Raw genomic sequence first — 16,958 nt, 5'->3', positions numbered from 1 at the left:
TTTTTTTTTGTAAAATTTGCAAAGAACGAACTTACCTGAGAAAAAAGTAAAGAAAGAAAAAGGCTTAGCTTCTATGGAAACGCAGCGACGCCACCGGTCTTCAAACAACACGGCGCGGTTTGCACGGGAGACAAGAGATGGCGCAACGAACGCCGCCAACGAACGAGCATACGGCGCCGGGAGCAGGCCTTTTTAGCAGACGATCCTTTCGACTCAAAAGCGGCTCGCGTTCCGCAGGTGGCGACAGTCGCAGAAACAAAAACAGGCGCGGTAACAACAAGGAACTGCAGTTCCTTGTCTGCTAATCACGCCGGCTCTCGGCGTCGTCTGCTCGTTCGTTGGTGGCAGTTGGCGTCGCGACCGGTTGCGCCATCTCTTGTCTCCCGTGCGAAATGGCGCCGTGTTGTTTGCAGACCTGTGGCGTCGCTGCGTTTCCATAGGAGCTAAGCCTTTTTATTTCTTTACTTTTTCCTCAGGTAAGTTCGCTCTTTGCAAATTTTACAAAAAAATGCACCATCTGTGGGCAACGCTGCACAAAGTCGTAGCCGATAGGTTAAGAAACCGAACTTTCCGGTCGATTTAAAGAGCCTGCCGTCTCCTTGTTTCACCCTGTAGATCACCGATACTAAAGTTACACTGTCGTCGATTTCTGTTCTAGTAGCGGCGCTGCTGCTCTTGGGCTCTTCTCTGGTTCTCTAGCGCAAACTCGTGTGCGTCTTGTAGCCTGGATGTCACCTCTGCCACGAAGCCTGGAGCTCGGCTGTCTGGTGTAGGAAGAAGTTGACCGGGGTTTTGTTCCCATGGTTTGCGGAGCTGGCGCCCATAGCACAGAAAAGCTGGCGTGTACCCTGTGGTCCCACTTTCACAAGTTCTCATCGAGAAGGAAACTTCGGGGATACGTTGGTCCCAGTATGCCACGAGGCATTGCTTTAGTGTTGCGTTTTGCCGCTCTACCATCTGCCCTGCAGGGCGGTACGGTTCCGCGTGGCGGTCTTTGATGCCGAGGTGCTTCATGACGTTCTTCCACAGCCGAGAAACGAAGACTCTTCCATTGTCACTGGATATGCTTTTTGACTAGCCATGCCTACAAAACACCCCAATCATTTTTTCCAGGATGGCCTTACTGGTCGGAGCGCGAAGGGGAAATAGTTCAACAAACTTCGTGAACTTGTCGATGACCACGAGAAGATATCTGTGGTGGCGTTTTGATATAGGCAATGGCCCAATGATATCTACGCTCAGCTGTGCCATAGGTTCCTCTGCCCAGGTACTGTCCATTAGTCCTCCCGGCTTTTCACGACGAGGCTTCAGAGTCTGACTGGACGGGCAAGATCGCACATAGCGTGAAACGTCAGACCTCCATACCGATCCGAAAATACCTCTCAGCGACCCGCTTCAGAGTTTTGAAGTACCCCAATTGTCCACTTTAAGGATTATCATGTGACAACTGCAGTACCGTCTGGCGTATTTGTTTTCGAACCCAGATGAGTTTTCTTTCCCCTGAAACCTTTAGTAGCTGTCCGTCATGATCGATTTCACTATCATTAGAAACATGTAATCGACGTGCCTCTGTTTCGTCGGTCGGTAGAGTTCGGTCTTGTAGGTAGCGAATTACCTCGGAGATTTCAGGATCTTTCCGTTTGTTCATCAGCCAGCTGGGATGCATTGAGGAGGAGGGATATGTCCGTCTCCTCCACTGTGGTATTTTCCTCAAACCGAAGTCGGTGCTCTGGCTCCACCGTCTCTATCGGGAACCACTCATCGGTTTCGGTGTCCAGTGCTTCCGACGGCGGTACCGTGACTGGAGCGGGGAACCTGCTCAAAGCATCAGCTGGGATGTTTGCTGCTCCTTGACGGTGTCTGATGAGGCAATCAAAACCTTGCAAGGGTGAGCACCCCCCCTAGTAGTCATGCGTTTTGACGGCTGTAACTACCCCGCAGGCTTACTTAACTACCCACTGGGCTCGAGCCATTGAGCGTTACCACCCTGTTGGCAAGTGACAAGCATGGGGTCGTCACGTCTTATAAACTCTTGAATTGAACCTTCAAGTACATGCAGCTGTTCAATAGTAAAAGTCACTTCAAAAATCTCAAAAAGTACTTGAAACTTGTTTTCTTTGTGCGTTGGTTACCATTTATTCAAATTTGAACCGGTCGAAACAGGCGTGTGGCTCAGTTTGCCTAAACTGGCAGAAAACAAACATGCCAAAGAGTACAGGCAACCTTGGTAGGCACCTACTAAAACCCGAGGCAGATAAAAAGTATCGCGGTTGTCCGTTTTGGTTCCGTCGCGGGTTTTACCATGTACTGCTAGTAAACAGTTGGCAGCTGGTGTCGTGCTCGAAGAATTTAACCAAATCTCTAGAAAAGCACAGGAAGCTACGCACAGGCGTGAGTTGACTGGAATGTTCGCCGGACGAGATACTCTTGTCATCTTTTATTGTGCGGTTCAGTAAAGAGCGTGATCTCATTAAAGGTGTGATCGGTCAGTTCTGCGTGCAGATAAGTTTCAAATGGCCTCCTCGGTTCCGCCGAACTTGCACGCCTGTCATACTCAATTTTTTTGCTTTCAAGTGCAGTGAAGTATTAAGCATTGAACACCACGACTGAGGCTGGAAAGGACGAACGTACACAGATATCTGGGATCATGACTGTGTATTTGAGTATTTCTCTGTCTTGGAATATATGATCCGCCTTCACTGGCTCATTTGGCACATTTCATCGAGCATACTCGATAAAACATGCTTCAAACAAGTGTGTGTCATCCAAGGTGGAGCACTTTGAAGAAGACTAGGATTTCAGGCCTTTCGGCACGCGTTCCTTTTACCTATATAAAGGATTCCAAGTAAATTTCCAAAAATAAGGCGTTGGCAAACATACACGCGCTATTCGGTTTAGATTCTTTTTTTTAGAAAAAGGATTGCTGGAGAAGCCAGCAGGTGCAGCGCAGAGAACTATATTCTCGGCGTTCTTTGATGCTTGAGGCCGGTTAAGACACTTGAGTTTGAATGCGTTTGAAGCGTATGAAGCGTGGAATCCAATTCAAGGAATCGTCTTGGCACGCGATATAAGCAGCAGGGATGTCCTGGTTTCTCGCTGCCGCAACGAAATCAAACGCAACTGTTTGAACCAGGTTTCAGATAATTTAGCATACGTATTTCGCGTTCGCCGTAGGTGAAGGCACGGGCCCGAAAACGGCAATTCTGCACTGTCCTCTTGGCGCGAGTGCGAGCGCATAGAACGCATATTTGAAAGACACGCGCTTGAGCAGAAACAATTGAAGCGAAAAGAAGAAAACTGAAACAACGCTTCGGGGAGGAGCGGCGGACGGGCTTCGCTAGAATCACCTGCGCGCTCAGTGTACTCAACATTTACTCAACCGCCGCTGAAGTAATTCGGATAAGTAAAAAGAGAAAATAAAATGCATCAGCGTGTTCAGAAAGTTATGATAGCTGAAATTGGTTTCGATAATTAATACAATTAATTAAACAGGCTTTTATATACTTGAAGTGTAGGCAAGCGAGAAAACGAAACTGATCAAAACATGGCGTGTAGCGACTATTCAATTTGATTTATAAGCTGCAGTTCACTTTTTCAATGGATTACATTAGAGGTAAGAGCGCTTTCCAAAGGGCAGTAGAGGAAAATAATATATACGGATAAATCTTGCACAGCTTTTTGGATTTATGCAAAATATGACAGTGGTCACCATGCTAATCGGTCACAGAAAATACAGCAGCATATAAGCTGGTGGTGTCGACCAGTTGTGTATGTAGGAATGTGGAGTGTCAGTATCTCATGTTGTACGATGTGCTGTTTGTGACCGCGTTCATGTATAGTATTGTATGGTGTCTGCACGTCGGGTATGTGTGAAGTGTGGTGTGGAATATGTAGTACGTGCATGCCAGGCGAGGCGCTCAGAGCAAAGACTGTTGGTTTCTTTTTTCTTAGTTTGAGCACTGTCCGTTAGGTGGCCCGTGTCGCCGCCCAATTCAAGGAGTCGCGCGTTTATGTGCCTACTTATTTGAGTGAAAAGCATGGAGGCGCCACGGAGCAGCCGCAAAGGGTTCGGTTCTCGGCCTCTCGTCCCAGTCGGATCAGTGGATAAATCCCATAGCCAGTTGAATGGGTGTTCCGTGCGGTGAATAGTGCGTGCACAGTCGCGGTGGGGATTACCAGGGACTTGAAAGTGGATAACGAATGCTAACAGGTGAGCGGGAGCGTTCAACGATCGAAACCGACGCCGCTTGAATCGGTGATGCCTCGCCTTGCCGCTGTCAACCGAAAACGCCGGATCACTTGAGGCAAGCACAGCAAGCAGATTCTCTGTTCAATAAAGACATTTCATTTGTCGCTATACGATTCCTTCTTTGAATGTTTTCTGGCCGCGAAGTAAATGCAGCCGGCCGCGCGAAAGCAGTCGCGGAAAAACCCCCTCGAATGCCCCCCCCCCCCCCCTCACATCGCCGCCCCTACTCGTAATAGGTGCGGTGCCGGTGCTTCGAGGAGCGTTTTGGAGTGTTTTAGTGCGCACGGAAGGCAGCGAACGGGCATGCGCACTTGAGAATCGTATCTTAGCAAAAAGCAGTCCAGCTCGCTAGGCCTTACTCGTATTGCTCCAGTGTCGCTTGCCAGCCGCCATGTTGCTTTTGGGGGTGCTCACTATGACTACCTGTTGATTTCATGCCGCGTGACTACGCATGGTGTCGTTAGTATTACTAAGGGGGGTAGCGATATCTGTGACGGGTTCTGACTACCCCAAATGTAGCACCCTACGACTACCCTTTTGTTGAGAATGTAGCACCCATCGACTTACCCTGCTTGAGGTCTGTTTCGTGGTGAACATCCATTTGAGAGAAGCGTGGTCGGTGTGTACCTCAAACTTGGTATGTTCCAAATACGGCCTGAACTTGTCAATGGCCCAGACTACGGCCAAACACTCCCATTCTTGCACGGTGTAGTTCCTTTCAGCTGCGTTCAGAGACCGACTAATAAATGACACTGGCCGCAGTTGTTCCTCCGTGTCATGCAAGAGGACTTCTGCGATGCCGATGCCACTCGCATCGGTCTCCACCACAAACGGTCGGTTGAGATCAGGGAGTGCAACCACCACCTCGTCTGCCAGCATGGTTTTGAGCTGGTGAAATGCCATTTCTTGCTGGTTGCTCCAACGCCAGGATACATTCTCCTGTAGAAGAATGGTCAAAGGACGGGCCACTTCAGAGAACTTTGGCAAGAAAGACCGGTAGTACCCGGCCAATCCAAGAAAGGCTTGAATGTCCTCGACACTTTCAGGGGTTGGGAAGTCGCGTACAGCTGCAATTTTGTCCGGATCAGGCCTACACTCTCCCGGTGAAATTATGTGCCCTAGAAACTTCAGCGACCGCCTGCAGGCTTGCGTCTTTGTCGGATTGATGGTAAGCCCAGCGTTGGCGATCCTAGACAAGACCACTTCAATATGCCGCGAGTGATCTTCAAATGAACTGGAGTATATCAAGACACCATCCAAGAAGGCCATACAAAATTGGTGCTTGATTCCCACAAGTACTTTGCCCATGAGAGCTTGGAATGTGGCTGGTCCGCCAGCCACGCCAAAGGGCATCCTTTTGAATTCAAATGTACCCTTGTGGCATATGAATGCAGTCCTGGGGATATCCTTGTGGCGGACTGGAATCTGGAGGAAACCTTGGGACAGGTCGAAGCTTGTGAATCACTGAGCTTTGCCTAACTCTGCCAGTACCCAGTCTGTTGGTGGCATTGGGTATACGGGAACTTGGGTTTTAGCATTGAGCGGCCGGTAATCCACAGCTAGTCGGTACCCTCCCGACTTCTTCGCAACCAGGACTGGGGCACAGGACCACTGGCTTGAGCTGGGTTGTATCAAGGCCTGCTGCAGCAGATCTTCGATGCAGGAATCCATAATCTGTCTTTTGTGAGCATTGACCAGGCAAAGCCTGCAGCGAATCGGCGCGGAATCTCCAATGTTAATGGTGTGCTCCATCTGTCCCGTGCAGCCAGGACGTTTGTCAAATAGTGTGCCAAACTTTGCCAGCATGGTTAAAACATCCGGATGCTTTGCATAGTCATAGTCAGGATTGTCGTCGTGCAGCAGATGTCGATCATCTGTAGGCATCTTCTTGTTATGGCAGGCCTGACGCCGGCCATTTTTTCGTAGGAACTGATCATCCGCAGGCTGTTCTCTCTGCACACAAGGGCCTTCACTTGACTGGGCGAACAATCGCTCTATGCTATACACCTTTTCGTTATTCGCCTGACCGTACTCTTCTCTTTGGATTTCACTCTTGGAAAACGGAATACGCTTCTGTTGTTCAGACCCGATCGTCCAAGCGCTCGAAATAAATATGTATGGAGATGCCGGTAGCGTTGAGAAGGGCTCTGCCTAGCACTAAGTCCCTGCAAAGGCTTGGCATGTAGAGGAATCGCTGCTTACGTGATCCCCCTGCCCAATGAACTCGTCATCGTACGGAGCTTGTTGTCTGAGACCAACCGGCTGCAAGACGAAGGCAGTGCTGCTCTTCTCGAACAGCCGCTCCTCCAGCCACTGCTGTCGCAATAGCTGCATTTCCTGCTAGACGGACGCTTGACCCGGTATCCAGGAGTGCGCAAAAGATTCTGTCCCCTATGCGAAGCTCCAGAAGCGGCCGTTTTCCACCGGCTGCTGCAGCTACCTGCACTGACATGTAGACGCCTGCCGGTGCGGCGTCTACTGTCTGCCGTTTCCCGGACAACTCGCTTGCATATGCCCGGGCTCGTTGCAGCGAAAACAGCGAGGTCGGCCCCGGCTCCGGCGTGCGCTCGTGGGACACTGGCGTGACATGTGTCCCACACCCCCGCACCGGTGACACGGTAGCTGGCGATCATAGCTGTTTTCTTGGGGCACGGCCTGCTGTCGGACTGGGCTGCCGAAACTGCCGAAACCCATGTGGAACGGTGCTACGCTGTGAGCCGCGACAGCACCGAGTTGGTCCCTGTAGTACGAAGGTTGCAGGGCCGCCGGGCGCAGGCACCAGGGGTACACGTCCGGAGCAGCGAGGGTGGGCGTGGTCCAGGTTGCTACACTCTGATCCGTCACCGGGACTGGACGAGTCACTGGCGTCGCCGTTCGAGTCACCGGAACTAGACGAGTCACTGGCGTCGCTGTTCGAGTTTGGAACACCAAGTCCCGGGCCACTTAGTTTGAAAGTTGGGGAGGGGGTACGTGTTGGAGACGTCGTCACATGCGCTCCATTAATCCATCGGCAGCGTCGGCGAGTTCCTTGAGCGTGGCGAAATCCTTCCTTCAACGAGATCCCGGAACTGCGGTTGCATCTGTCGGAGTACCCTCTCCGCCTTCTGCGCATCTGTCACAGGCTCGCTGATCCTGTCGTAGTAACTGCTGATGACAGATATGAACTGCGTCAGGTTTTCCTCGGGGTGTTGAGTTCGTTTCCGCAGTTCCTCTTTCAGTCGCTTCTTCTTATCCACCGGCGCAAACTGACTATGAAACGCGGTGACGAAGCTGCCCCAGCTCATAAACTCCCCCGCGAAGTGAAACCACAGCTTGGCACTTCCGTCGAGAACTGCGGGTACGACACAGCTGATGCGATCTTCTGGCTTGAGACCGTGGATTAGGCAGTAACTCTCGAGCTTCTCTATGAACCCTTCTGGTGACTGTAGATCTCCAAAGCCAGAAAACCTGGAAGGCTGGGCGGAGATCGACAGGGCATGCATGGGATCCTGATCGGGCGTTCCGTTCGTCGCAGTGACGGCTGGCGTTACCAAAGGAGAGGGTAACAAGGACTGCAAGGGCTGAGGCGACAAGGGCTGAGGCAACAAGGGCTGAGGCAACAAGGGCTGAGGCAACAAAGGTTGCAAGGGCTGAGGCAGTTCAGGGTTGAGCTCACCTTCTGCAAGCTCGATGGGCGCGGCAATCAAGAGCTCGCTTATGTGGGCGGCGATCTGTTCCCGATGGAGCGCTGAACCATCCGTTTGCTGCATCATCGTACGGAGAAAGTCCGGCGGCACGAAAGGCGGTCGATGAGACATCTTAGTATCCCGGACGAGCGCCCACGTTTTAGGTTTCAACGTCTTTTAAACACTTGATCTAAGACACCCGTAAATCATCGCCGCTCATTCCAATCACCAGAACCAACCACCTCGAGCTACTACTTCTTTCTCCTCAACCCGGCGGCTCGGCTGAGCGTGGCAACGGTCGACGAGTCTCGTCGGCCAAACCGATACCTAACAGTATATACAGATTTTGTTTATCTTAACAGAATAATTGTTCAAAAAGGAGATAATACATACGTGAATGCCGTTTTCAGTGAATATTTGTGGGGCTCGGCGCATATCAGATAAGGGTATAAACGTCACGGTATATTGACTAATTAACCAGATTCTCTTAATTTCTTTTAATTAACGGTTTCATGGACCTAGCGCCAACTATTGGTTTAAAGTGGGCCATTATTAAAGGCTAACTCAATTCACACAGTTTCCGGAAAACCAACGAGCTTTAAAATATTCTTATTACTTTCTGTAATAAGTCATCTAAACCAACGCGCTCACGTTTAACTATATTTAAAATATTCATCGTTAAAATTTTGCCTTTCGTCGCTTCATTCAAAATTTCTCGCTGAAGGGCGCGCCTGATTCTGATGCGTAGAAGAGTGACGCATCTGTTTCGAGCCCTGCGTCACAATCTCGGCAGCACGTCTTTGGTGGACACGCCGGTGTCTCACTTCCAAGATCGTGACGGACACACAGACCGCTCATAATCAGGTGCGTTCTTCAGCGCGCGGTTTTGAATCAAGAGAAAAACGTGAAAATTGTAACAATGAATATCACAAAGCTTCTCTTTGCAAATCGCTTCGATTGGGTTAGGGTTTATTAATTGTGGCCTTCGAAACTGCAGTTGCGACATGGCCAATTAAATCGTTAATTAAGAAGTTATTTATAATTTTTTGATTAATTAGCAAATGTGATGCTCATGCTCTCAACTAACGTACGCCGAGCCCCACGTATATACAAGATGACAGCCTTAATGTACCTATTACCTGTTTTTTTTTTGTTCGGTTGAATACAAAAATACAAACCTGTATACATTTATAGAAATCTGTGCAAGAACGGTTGACGGATGCCTCCGTAATATTCAAGCGAAACCATGGTGTGCAGTTCAAGAAGCTGAACCACGAAAAAGGCAGAAGTCAATATCAATAATAAAAGTAGAGGTACTAAATAAGGTTTGACGACATTGACAATTATCTGAGAGGCAGGTTTTCCAAGTACTCTCTAATCACCTTGGCAAATGTATGCTTGCTTCAGAAGAGTTTTTAATTTTTTTTATTAGGGTCCTTTTGGAAGCTTTATTCAGTCGGGAAAAGAGCTGCTATTCTGTTCCTCCCGGATGGTATTTTACCAGAGGATCGGGGCGGATTGTAGATTTTGGCATTTTATATATCCGAACAAATGTAAGGCCGATAGTGATCAGTTCCATTGTCACTATGCCTTCCAGGGAGACATGCCCATCCTACCGAGAGGATCGCCAGGTCCTCGCATATATTTTGGACCGACAGCAAAAACCATCTTGTGCAGTGCAGACCCAATGGAGGTCATCCAACCTTCATCGTGTACCTTGGAAAGGGCTCTTGTTTTATGGGTCCTTATATACTGCTTGAAAGACCTGACTTACCCCAGCTCCTTCGCCCAAACCCTTGGGCTCGTGCAATGTATGTTAAAAGGGGTGGCAGGCTTTGAGCGCGCGTGGATGACTAAGAAACTGACTGGCGTGGACAAGAGCATTTCATCTAGAATCTAAAATTTGGGCTGACAAGATAATGCGTCTTACCCACAAGTGTTGTTGGTGCCATTCTTTTTTTTGCATCTTTTATGATACAGGGTGTCTTTAAACAAAGTTTAGATGCTAAAATAGCCTGCAAAAATCAAAAACTTGGCCGATCAAGTTATAACTGCTTACAAAAATATATTATATTAGTCATCTTTTTGTTTTAAACTTTAAAGCTTCAAGTTTGCTTACCTTTTCCGGAGCTGGCGTCTCCCTTTTCCGCCGTCGAAAAAACAAGTAAAATAAGTTTTGCTTTTCTTCTTTTCTTTTTTTTTCAGATTTTAGCACAGAAATGTGATCAGTGCTTGACATTTATGAGAGCAGTTCCCACTTGATTCGTCCAGTTTCTGACTTTTCTGGGCTATATTAGCACGTAATATTTTCTTTTGGGGGGACACCCTGTATTTTCGGGTATTTATTTTTAATAAAGCTATACCATCACATGCGTTTTGAGCGTAAGCATTTCGGGCTTAAATTTTGCACGAAGTTGAATATCAATGCTTATACCTAAGAAGTTCATGTCTCTTAGAACTCTGTGTGGATTCTGTCTTTCAAGGCTGCAGTTTCATGATAAGTGTCAGTGTTTCGTAAGTTGAAAGCAAATAGTTAGTAATAAGCTTAATTAAAAATCGTCGTCAGTTGCAACATTAGTTCCTTTTCTTCCTATATATTATTACTTTACACGCTTCTAAATGGTATCATGCAATTGACAGCACCACGGGTCCTTACAAGACTTCACATCACATTTGCTTGAAAGTTAAACTTGCAAGTTTCCATCCACTCAGTGTCCGCTTTGGAACTGCAGCCAAGGATTCATTGAATGCATTCTTGTGATCACTTCGCCCAAGAGGCACTCCAGCGCAAACTTTTTTACAAACAGCCTCAATACAAAGCGCTGGACAAAATATGTTTTTCACGAAAATGTAAGTTATTTTCGAGCAATATTTACGGCGCGGAACGCAGTTTTAACTAGGGATGCCGCGAACCACTCGAGGTTCGATTTCGAAAGGTTCGATATTTTCTAACCGAACTGATGTTTGCTTTCGAAAGGTTTCCGTATTTTCGACCGTACGGAGATTCGAATTCGAAAAATTCGCAACTTTCAAAAATCGCGGAGTTCCGAATTCGAAAGTTCGAAGCTTTCACGGTTTCTAAAAGTTCGGGTTCGATTATTTCTAATACTTTTTTACTTAAGGTTCAAGAAATTTGAAGATTTCGAACTTTCCTAACTTGTAATTCGAGAGATTCGACTGTTTCAAATTTCTTTGCATCTGAAATTCGCGAAATTCGAACGTTTCGAATTTTTATAGACATAAAGTTTGATAAATTCGAAGATTTCGAATTTGTTTCTACATAAAGGTCGAAAAGGTCGAAGGTTTCGACTCGCTTTTTACGCTAAATTAAAAAAAAAAATACAAAAAAAAAACTTAGGTTTGAATTTTTTTTAAGTCCAAGTGAGCAAAGTTCGAAGTCCGGTTTTCATGTTCCGCCACAGTTTCAATTTCAAATAAAGGCCCGTTTACCCTTTTTCGACCCAGTAAGACCGAGAGAGACCAGACCGGTTTTTAAGCCTCTTGCGATCTCTTAGAACCAGCTCCGCTGCAGCGCATTCAATCCTAAGAAGACGCCAAAGGCTTAAAGGGGCACTCAAGCGGTTTTTGGAGAAGCTACTTTTTGGTGCAATGGCGTTAAGGAAGTGTCAGTGAATGAGTATCTTCAGTTTTAGAAGGCAGATCCGCCTATTAATAGCGCAGGAATAAAATACGTGCGGACTCTTTTCTGTACTTGCGAGGACCAATGAAATTATCGTATGTTTGAAAATTGTGGCGGTCTTTGTAAAGTTTCGCTAAAGAAACAATTTTCAGTTCGTTTAAATATGTTGTGCATGATAATTTCATAAGACGTAAAATATTTCTTGTTTATAATACGCGATACTGCAATTATCGTTTCACAAACAAGGGACTACATTTTCTCCTTGCCTTCCTCCGCGAGGGGTGAATTTCCCGTTCACCGAGGATGCGCGGAAGCGCACGTATCTCCGCGCGTTGCAGGCCGGTCGTGCCGGTCGCGGGCCGGCCGGCTCCTTCTATCCGCAAACATGGCGTCGGTGGTGATCGTCGGCGTGGTCTGCGTGGTGAAAGCTCATCGTTCCGCGTAAAAGCGCTATCCTTGACTGTGAATTTTCGTCGTGTGTCGCTATGATAACCCAGCACGTACTAGAAGGGAAGATCCACCTACGCGTGCGGCGATGTCGTGGCGGCGCTCTCAAGACAGCAGAAACGCCCGTGCCGTCGTGTTTGTTTACTTCGACTACAGTGGTGCTTTCTTGGCATTAGCGTCCTCGAACATCGCCCGGATTTCTTATTTGGCGCACTTCATGCGTGTGCTCAAGTTCAAGGTATTACTGGCGCGTACCGTATGAAGGATGCGAATTTTCACGCGCTTTCATCACCGGAGAAAAGTGATTAGTGTTAGCAATCCTGAACGCTCGCAACATCTATCTGATCACGAAATCATATTTCTACGTTGCTATATCGCTGATAAGATAACATCGTCTTTTATAATCGTAGAAAAGGCGTGTGGCGATATTTGTACTTTTGCATCTTTTATTTTCTTTTTTTCATTCACTGTACCCTGCAAGCCTATCAAGAAAAAATAATAATAAAGCTTTAGGCTATAGAAAACTGTCTGTCTATATTCTGTTACGGCATTGAGTAGCAGTGCGTCCCCTTTTTAGAGGGGCCGCTGAAACAGCTGACGGCGGCGTATAGAAGCGGTCGCCGTGCTGACGACCCGCTGCGCTTGTTGTAGTGGTTGCAGATGTGTGTACGCGCGGCGCAGAGCGGTCGTTCCGGTCGCTCCGGTTGCAACGGACGCAGTCGTAGGTACGCGCTCGTTGCTCATGTCTGAACCAGCCTTCCCACAGCCCTCCCGAGGCGAAAGTCAACGTGGCGACATCGTTTGACATCACGTACCAGAGGTAACGCTGCGGTGTCAAACGTTGGTTTGGTTACGACTAGCCCCAACCGCAAATCGAAGAACGCCCGAAAAGGTCTGCGTTTCGTCGTCCTCGGAACCCGAACATGACTCCGAAGCGCTGCTATCGTCCACATCGCACGTCGGAGTGGCGTCATAGGAAATCATCCCCAGGTCGGCTGTCCGCCGAAGAATTTCAACCTCTAACGGCGTCAGGTCCTTGAGCGTAGAGAACTCCGCTGACTCCGCCATGATCGAAGCTCGAATGACAAAAGAGGTTCGGCCGATGCGGCTACCTCGGGATCACTGCGCGACGAAACGTCGTCCAACGCCATTAGCCCGAGATCCTTTTGATAAGCGTGCGACGACCAATGAGAGTGGTTTCGTTTTCGGATGGATCCGAGGTTTGGCGGCCTTCAATTACATTTTTATTAAAGAAAGAATCACAGTATGACCATACTTTTTGGTTTTTAGGGATACTTAGGGCGTCTAAATTCAGCTCTCATCAGCAAAACACGAACTCAAAAACCACTTTAGTGCCCCTTTAAAGCTCTGTACTTTTTTCACCTATTACGTCCAAGCTGATTACTTTTTTTGTGATTATATTTATATTACGTTACTAGAGCCTCGCACACTAACTCCTGAGTGTGTAATGCAAAAATTAAAATGAGATACCCAGAAACTCGTTGCAGGTGCCCTGAAGTCGCTGACGCAAATTTTGAGAAATGTATTTTGTGGGGACCACGTGTTTCCCGTCTCCCTATCTAGGCCTAGCACAAGCAGGCCGTGGGAGCGTTATGGCGACGTCATCCCGGATACGGGGGTAAGGCCGCATTCCTCGAAGAGGGCGTGTCTTCCCTCGCCCTTTTGGGTGAAAGTGCCTCCGGCGCACCCTTTGGAAATGATTGTGGACGCGACCCATCTGCGGGATAAGCCACACTACCTACGCCGGGCGCGTACCCCGGGCGCGTCCACTTTCCGCTGGCTAGATAAGCGGCCGCGAACGGCGGCCCGGGCGCTCGTCCGGGGAAGGCTCTGGGCCACGGAGCCTCGTTCTTTTTGGAGCTTTCCCCATTCCACGAATCTGCCTAATGCGGCAGCGTGGGCCCCCTCCAGGTGAATCCGTCTAATGCGACAGCGCCGACCCTTTTTCCGTTCTTTTCTTTTATTAGTTTTGCCGACGGGCACAGCGTGGTGGCACAGCAGCCAAATAAACCCGCTTCTTCAGTATGACGAAATGAATCCCTGGAGAAGGGGAACAAGAGGGACAAAGGACAACAAAGGACAAACATGTTTGTCCTTTGTCCCTCTTGTTCCCCTTCTCCAGGGATTCATTTCGTCATTCTTGTCCAGCTCGCTTGCACCTTTGCATTTAATTGCATTATAATTCTTCAGTATCTTTGTGTTTTGGAGTGAATCCTCTCCTTGGAGTCCACGGCAGCCTCCGGACGGACCCGGCCGTAGCAGTCCTCAACATCGAGCTACGGAGTGGGATCGACCTCGTGGTGCAGTAAGGCAAGTCGAATCCCACAATTTGGAAAAGTATTTGGAGGAGACCAAATACATTGGGTTGTATTTGTATCTTGTATTTAAATGCTTTTTTGGAAATGTAATTAGATTTGTAATTAAATACTATTTTGACGAAGTATTTTGTATTTGTATTTCGATACATATTTGCATGTATTTTGCCCATCCCTGGTTGGAAGTATGAACCAAGGTTGTGCAAAGGATTTCTTTTGCTTGCTTCTGGATATTCTAAAACTATAAAACGCAGTGTTTCCTATGTTGCTCTTGTATCGGCCTTAAAGAAATTTTGTCACCAGAATAACGGGCAAAGTTTTGAAAAGCAATTTCCCTGCCTACGTGATTCTGGGTATCCGATTGGTTTCCTGAAGCGCAACTGAAAACATCTGCACCAAACTGTAACACAAATCAGCTAACACAGATATGAGAGAAGACAACTAAGCAAAAAATTGTAGTACCCTACATTCATGGCGTCAACTTCCTCGCCGGGGCCTCGTCGTTGTGGTGTGGGGGTGGGCGCGTCCTGCATGGTCCGGATGGTGACGACCGATCATGGTGCTGGCCCGATGACAGCTTCCCGGGAAGTTGATAATAAAAATAATACTAAACTAAAAGTTGTTCGATCCCGCTGAACACATTGCGACGTTGGTTGACTTTACGGTGGCCACTATGGCCACGTTTATTATGAAACAAAACAACTCAACAGTGAGTTAAATCCCAAAATTAAACCCCGTACTTTTGTTCCCAGTCTCCCAAAATCGAATCGAAGCCAATCCTCCAGAATCCTCTCGGGGATCCTTTTGTAGACTCGCAGGGGCCTCCTTTCCCCTCAGGGTCCAACCAATCCCTTCAAATTTCACCACTCCCACGGGGTACAGTGTTCTCCAATGGTCGGCGAGCTGTCAGCCTGGCAACCCAACCCCCAAACCTAAATTCATTTTAGAGTTGTTCTCCTCAATTTTCCCAGCCTGACTGGCGCCAACCGCTAAGTTATTGCATCGGGCAAAAAGCGACAATTTTACAATAAGCGGCAAAACCCTCTATATACAGGCACACTCGGCTGAAAGCTGCACGCTTCTCCAGGCGCGGGCTCTCCCGGTCCCGGTCCGAGCGGACTCCCGAAACTCGAGACGCTTCTTAACGACCGCGGGGGAACCGCTCCCGCATTGCGGCCGCTCTGGCCCCGCCGACACAAACATAGAAGGTTAAACAAAAAAGAAAAAAAAAAAAGAAAAAAAAACAAAACAACGCCGACGGAACTCTGGAAAGATAAACTTTCCTAACAAAAATCACCTTAACTAATAAGCAGGATTTCTACAAACTTAATACCTCCCCACCAAGAATGTTGCAAGTACACTTGTTGTTCGCACAGCATCAGTCCCACTGTTCGTCACTTCGGAGAAACACAGCACCGAGCAAGACCTAGAGTCGTACATTCCAGATTCCACAATGTCCACATAGATATATTTAAACCCGCTAATCCTAAAGCTCTACAGTATGGGTGCAGACACCACTAGGCACTCTATTCGTAATAAAGGTCGCACTAGTCAAAATAAACATTCAAAATAAAACAAAGACTATACGACTTGAAAAAAAGAAATGCAAAATGCCCCAAGAAATGAAAGTACAGATGGCTCTCAGCGTCTCCACCAGCGCTTTCCCAAAACTCTTTCGTGCCTCGACATGCACGTTTCAAAATATACGTGAGGACTGACAAACGTCTCCCGTGGAGAATAAAGACGATGCACCAAAACTATTACGTAGAATAAAAAATACTGAAGGGCCGACCGAAAAGCAAAAGGAAAGTTAATCAGGAGGGCAGTGAAATAAACGTAGCCTAAAAGTGAAACAAAACCCCAGTAGCCTTGCTATCTACCCTCCTAACCTTGGCCGTCTTGCCGTCCAGCTCATTGCCATCGAAGACGTTCTGAGAACTGCCTGAGGCGGCGGACAGTAGTCGCTTCCACGACACTCGCTGAACCCGAGCTCAAACTGAAAGTCTGCTGTCCTCGCGTGCGAGCTCTGGCCACTGGCCGGAGTGGCTTCCCCTTCTTTTCCGTGTCCATTTGGCGCCCGCCGCCCCCGCAGCTCCTTGAGTCCAGACTCCTCCTTCCGGAGTCTCTCGACGCAGCCTTCTTCCTGATAGTCACACTACGATGTACCGCCGGCCTGACCTTCGGTGACGACACGGTGCCGGTAGCGGAGTCGATGCTACCACCATCGCTCCCGCTCTCGCCTCCCTTCATCACCGGATCAAAAGTGAGTGCCTCTGCCTCGTCGGCGCTCGACGCAGCCTTCTTCCTGATCGTTACACTACGATGTACCGCCGGCCTGACCTTCGGTGACGACACATGCCCGGTAGCGGAGCCGGTGCCATCACCATCGCTCCCGCTCTCGCCTCCCTTCGTCACCGGATCATCAGTGAGTGCCTCTGCCTCGTCGGCGCTCGACGCAGCCTTCTTCCTGATCGTTACCCTACGATGTACCACCGGCCTGACCTTCGGTGACGACACGGTGCCGGTAGCGGAGTCGGTGCCATCACCATCGCTCCCGCTCTCGCCTCCCTAAGTCACCGGATCACCAGTGAGTGCCTCAGCCTCGTCGGCGCTCGACGCAG

Source organism: Ixodes scapularis, unplaced genomic scaffold (assembly GCF_016920785.2).
Source record: "Ixodes scapularis isolate PalLabHiFi unplaced genomic scaffold, ASM1692078v2 ptg000312l_1___fragment_3__unscaffolded, whole genome shotgun sequence".
Classification (NCBI taxonomy): domain Eukaryota; kingdom Metazoa; phylum Arthropoda; class Arachnida; order Ixodida; family Ixodidae; genus Ixodes; species Ixodes scapularis.
The sequence above is the reverse complement of the archived record's forward strand: the minus strand, read 5'-3'. Positions refer to the sequence as shown.